The sequence below is a fragment of the Neomonachus schauinslandi genome, chromosome 11 (genome assembly GCF_002201575.2).
Source record: "Neomonachus schauinslandi chromosome 11, ASM220157v2, whole genome shotgun sequence".
NCBI lineage: Eukaryota > Metazoa > Chordata > Mammalia > Carnivora > Phocidae > Neomonachus > Neomonachus schauinslandi.
In genome coordinates, this window is record NC_058413.1 from 1,325,186 (window position 1) to 1,330,456 (window position 5,271).

A 5,271-nucleotide genomic window follows, 5' to 3' on the forward strand; every position below is an offset into this window, starting at 1 on the left:
GCAACAATCTCTTAAAAATAAAATTTAAAACAGATCAAATAAAATTTGATCAAGCCCCAACTAGGAGCTTGATCCCAGGACCCTGGGATTATGACCTGAGCCAAGGGAAGATGCTTAACTGACTGAGCCATCCAGATGCCCCAGCACAATCACTTTTGAAAGCGATTTCCTTATGATTCAGCAAATCCACTTTGGTTATATACCCAACAAAAATGAATGCTAATGTCAACCAAAAAACCATGCAAAAATATTTAAAGCCACTGTATTCTTAATACTCAGAACTGAAAACAACTCACATGTCCATGAACTACAGAGCAGATAAGTAAATTGAGATGTATTTGTGCAATGGAACTCTACATGTCAAGGAAAAGAAAGAACTGCCACATATAACAGTAGGGACAAATTTCACAGACCTAAATGTTGAACCAATTAGCCAGTCACAAAAGAGTGTATCCTGTATGAGTCCACACTTATAATTGTCAAAAGAAAGAACATTAGTCTGTGGTGATACAGGCGAGAATAGTGTTAGGTCTGAAAGTTTTATGTGGGAGGAAACAGGTGGGAGCCTTACACACATAGGTAATTTCAGCAGAGCTATGCAATTATAAGAAAGAATAAAATCAAAACTCTAGAAATTGAAAACATAGTAAAAGAAATAAAAATGCCTCCAAAGGGCTCCAACTGAAATACAAAGAGTAAAAAAGAAAACCAACGCATCCAGGAGCTGTATGACAATACCAAATAACATAACATACGTGTAATTAGAATCTCAGGCATTAAAAAAAGAAAAGAAAAAGAGAAGGCAGAAGAAATATTTCAAGAAATAATGGCTGAGAATTTTCCAAAATCAATGATAGCTACCACACCAATTCAGAGAATACCAATCATGGTAAATACCCAAACACACACACACTGAGGCAAATTGTATTTAAATTGTGGAAAGCCAGAGACAACGGGAAAATCTTGAAGACTGCTAGAGCATAAGAACCACATCACCTGCAGGGCAACAAGGATGAGAATTACAGCAGGCTTCTCATCAGAAACCACATAAGAAAGATAATGGGGTGACATTTTTAAAGTGTTAGCAGAAAATAACAGTCAACACAGAATCTATATTCAATAAATCTATCTTTCAAAAGTAAAGGAGAGATAAAGACTTTCCTAAACAGATAGAAACAGAGAGACTTTTTTTCCAGCAGGCCTACCCTATAAGAAATATTTAAGGAAGTTCTTCAGGTGCAGGAAATGTGATATAGGTCAGAGACTTGGGTCTACAAATAGAAGAATGTTGGAAGTGGACAAAATGAAGGTAAAATATTATCTTTATTTTTAATTGCTCTACAAGATAACTAGCTGTTTAAAACAATAATACTAACAATGAACTGTATGATTACAACTTATGTAAAAATGGGGTGTATGACAATCACCACAATAGGTATAGGAGGGAGGATCTGAGAACATAAGGTCCTTACTGCATACATGAAGCAGTATAATATTACTTACTGGTGGACTTAGATTATTTTAAAGTGTATGTTGTAAACCCTAGGGCAAACTCTAAAAAATGTTTTTAAAAAAGAGATATAAATAAGTCAATAGAAGACATGTAATGGAATAATAAAAGAAATGCTGAATTAAATATAAAGAAGACAGAAAAAGAAGAAAAAAGAAACAAAGAGCAAACATGAAAAATATAAAAGAGCTACCAAAATAACAGAGTTTGATCTATGTCAATAATCACTATAAACGTGAATGTTCTAAACACAACAGTTAAAGACAGAGATTGTCAGATTGGATAAAGAGGCAATACCCAAGTATACGCTTTCTGTAAGAAACCCACTTTAATATCACAACTTCGCTGGGTCAACAGTAAAGGGATGGAGAAAGATTGGCCATAAAAACACTCAGAGGGATGTTACACAATGATAAAGGGGTCCATTCACCAAGAAAACAAAATGATAATAAACACTATGCACATAATAACAGAGCTCCAAAACACAAGAGGCAAAAGTTGATTTGAAAGATACATCCTCGATTATAGCTCGAGTCTTCAACACTCCTGTCAGTACTTGATAGAGCAAGTGGGCGGAGGTCAGTAGGAACATGGAAGACCTGACCACACTATCAGCAACTTGACCTAATGACATTTATAGACTATTTCTCCCAACAATAGAGAAAACTTATTCTCTTTTTAATGGTTTTTAAAACTTGAAGTCTAATTAGCACACAATGTTAACACTGGTTTCAGGTGTACGACACAATGATTCGACAAATGTATGTGCTGTGCTGTGTTCACCACAAGTGTGGCTGCCACGAGCCACCACACACCACAAGTACAATACCATTGACTGTATTCCCTGTGCTGTACCTTTCATCCCCGTGACTCATTCCCCCCAAAACTGGAAGCCCGTACCCCAACCCCCTTCACCCATTTTGCCCATCTCCCCTTCCCACCCGGCTCCCACCAGTTTGTTCTCTGTATTTATGATCTGCTTCAGCTTTTTTTGTTTGTTTGTTGAGAAAACTCATTCTTTTCAAGCACACATAGACCATTTGCCAAGATAGATCGTCTTCTGGGCCATAAAACAAACCTTAACAGATTTAAAAGAATAGAAATCGTATGAAGTATGTGTTGAGCAAAGTGGCATCTGTTGCCTGTCACCGGGAGGAGACGTCTAAGCACTTCTGTCCTCTGCCCTTCCATATTGGAATTGCCAAGAAAAACACACGGCATTCACGTGCTGGATGGGACAATACTCTACTCACAGGAAGAAAAGACAGAGCGAGGCCAGTTTCAACAGCGACTGTTGGTCCCCCATGGCCAGCTGGTCCCTCCTGGCAGCTGACGTAGGGCCATTGGCCTGCATGCACCTCTCTTGTGCCACAGCAGAAAGATCCTGTCCTCTCTTCCCACCGGGGACAGATAGAGCATTGGGTTTGGCCAGGCACCACCAGACACACATGCTTAAGCAGAACCAAGGAGCGCACAGTGAGTCTGAAACAGGGAAAGATATTCCCACCCAAGGTGACAAGGCCAGCACAAGCTGTGTGGCTCCTTACCTCCTGGGGAAGACGTCCTCCAGGCCATGGCCCATCCTCATGTGGCCAAGCGGGGGTCTAAAGACTGCCTCCCCCAAAAGTAGCAGAATTAACCTTGAAATGAGTCACACGAAGATCTCCCCAGCTATTTGGAAATCAAACCAGACATCTCTAAATAGCCCAAGTGTCAAAGAGGGAGTCTCAATGGAAATTTAAACATATTTTGAACGTAAGTGAAAATGAATATACAGCATAGCAAAGTCTGTGGAATGCAGCAAAAGCAGTGCTTAGTGGGGGTCTTACAGCCCTGAGGGCATAGAAGAGGAGAGAAAGGTCCCTAATCAGTAAGTGAACAGGTACCCCAGGCAACCAGAGAAAGGAGAGTGCTTGATGAAAGCAAGCACAAGTTTTAGGAAGGAAGTGATAAAGCCAAGGAAATTGGAAAGAGAGAGAGAGTATCAGTGAAACGAGAAGCTGGCTCTGTGGGAGTCCAGCAAAACTTCTTCTTCTTTTAAAGATTTTGTTTATTGATTTGACAGAGAGAGAGAGAGAGAGCGAGCGTGCATGAGCACAAGCAGGGGGAGGGACAGAGGGAGCAGCAGACTCCCCACTAAGCAGGGAGCCTGACGTGGGACTCGATCCCAGGGCCCTGAGACCATGACCTGAGCCGAAGGCAGACGCTTAACAACTGAGCCACCCAGGCACCCCTATAGCCCTCAGTCTTGTCCAGGTTCACCCGTCCAGTGGATTTGGCTCTGGGCAGGTGAGGTCTTCGACTCAGGAAACACTCCTTGGCCCGCTGGTGCTCCCGTCGGGGACCTCACTGCCATCTGCCTGCGTGTCATGGGTCTCGGCCTGTGGTTAGTGATGCTGGGATGCCCAGGCCCTCCCCTGGGTCCGTACTACTGGTGGGGGGCCGCCAGACGCATTTCCCCACAGGGGCCAACGTCGTGGCTGGACGGGCCCTGGTGGTCCTTCCTATGATGACAGGACACACTTCAGCAAGAACCATCAGGGGGCTCTGAGGAAGCTTTATTACTCACAGGTCCTGGAGGGCATATGCACAGCTGGGGCCGCACAGCAAGGTCGCGGGGAGAGAGGGAGGCAGTGTGGACCCCAGTCTCTAACTTTTTGGGGTTGGGGTGGGGGCTGGGGTTTCACGGGTTCACTCTTTATTGGTGAACTTAAGGCATGAGAGTGGAAATTGGGTGCAGGAAGGGAATGGCTTCCAGGGTTTCCAGGGCTTTCTCGAGCGGAATTTCACGGGTAGGTGGCCTGGCCCCTTATCTCGGCCACATAGCTGGCAATGTGGTTACTGGAGGATGGGTGTCTTTGAAATGGCCGTCAGAGCTCCGGGCCAGGCTCCCCTGGGTTCCCCCCTGCCCCAGGCTCTGGTTCCAGAAGGAAGCTGGGATGACTCAGGGATGCCAGCCAGCGGCCCTGCTCGGGCTGTCTCCATGGGGGTCGTCCCCCGTCGTGGCTGCAGCACGGCCGGAAGCGGGTCCGGCAGCATCTGGGGAGGACCACCCGCTCAGAGTCCTCACTGTCTCTGACAGCCTGTTCCCAGTCTCTCTGCACTTACAAGCTTGCATTTCAGAGATTCCACAGGGAGTTTCAAAGGCTACGGATCTACTTATCACATCCAAAGGATGTCTTGTTAACTCCTCGCACATTAAAATACCAAAATCTGGCTGGTTTGATATTAAGGAAAGTGGATGATTAGTCAAGCGATAGCATCAGACAGTAGATGTCTGTCCTTAATCACAGTTGATTGATCATTGATTTTGAAGCAATATTCCAGTATTGGCAAATGATAGCCCGAAGGAGGGGGAGCTCTGTGTTTCTGCGTACAGAGTGCAGATTCAGCGAGCACGTCAGTGGCAACATCACCTTCCTACCAAAGAGTTGTCATTTCCTACAGTATTCTTAACCGTGGGGAAGGGATTTCACGATATGCTGTTCTAATTCATTCCTCCCACCCACTTCCCGCATGGGGCCCGAGCAGTGGTTCGTCCGCCTTTGAGACCCCGGCCCCCATACCTAGGATCTGACAGCAGCTTTCTGAAGCTCAGGGGCACGTTGGCCTGACTTTTCAGCAGCCTTCTGCACAGAGCGGCAAAGGCCGAAAGACCTCTCGCTAAAGGGACCTTGGCAACTTTATATGACATTATGTTTGAAACTTTGTATCTTCAAACATGTTAATCTTGCTTGGAAATCTGTACAGTCCAGCTCATG

General features: G+C 44.8%; 1 pseudogene; it reads right to left on the reverse strand.

Annotated features, from left to right (window-relative positions):
* LOC110576222 overlaps positions 1-3,098 on the reverse strand; it is a 7,486-nt pseudogene extending 4,388 nt beyond the window's left edge.
* Between the last annotated feature and the right edge of the window lie 2,173 nt (positions 3,099-5,271).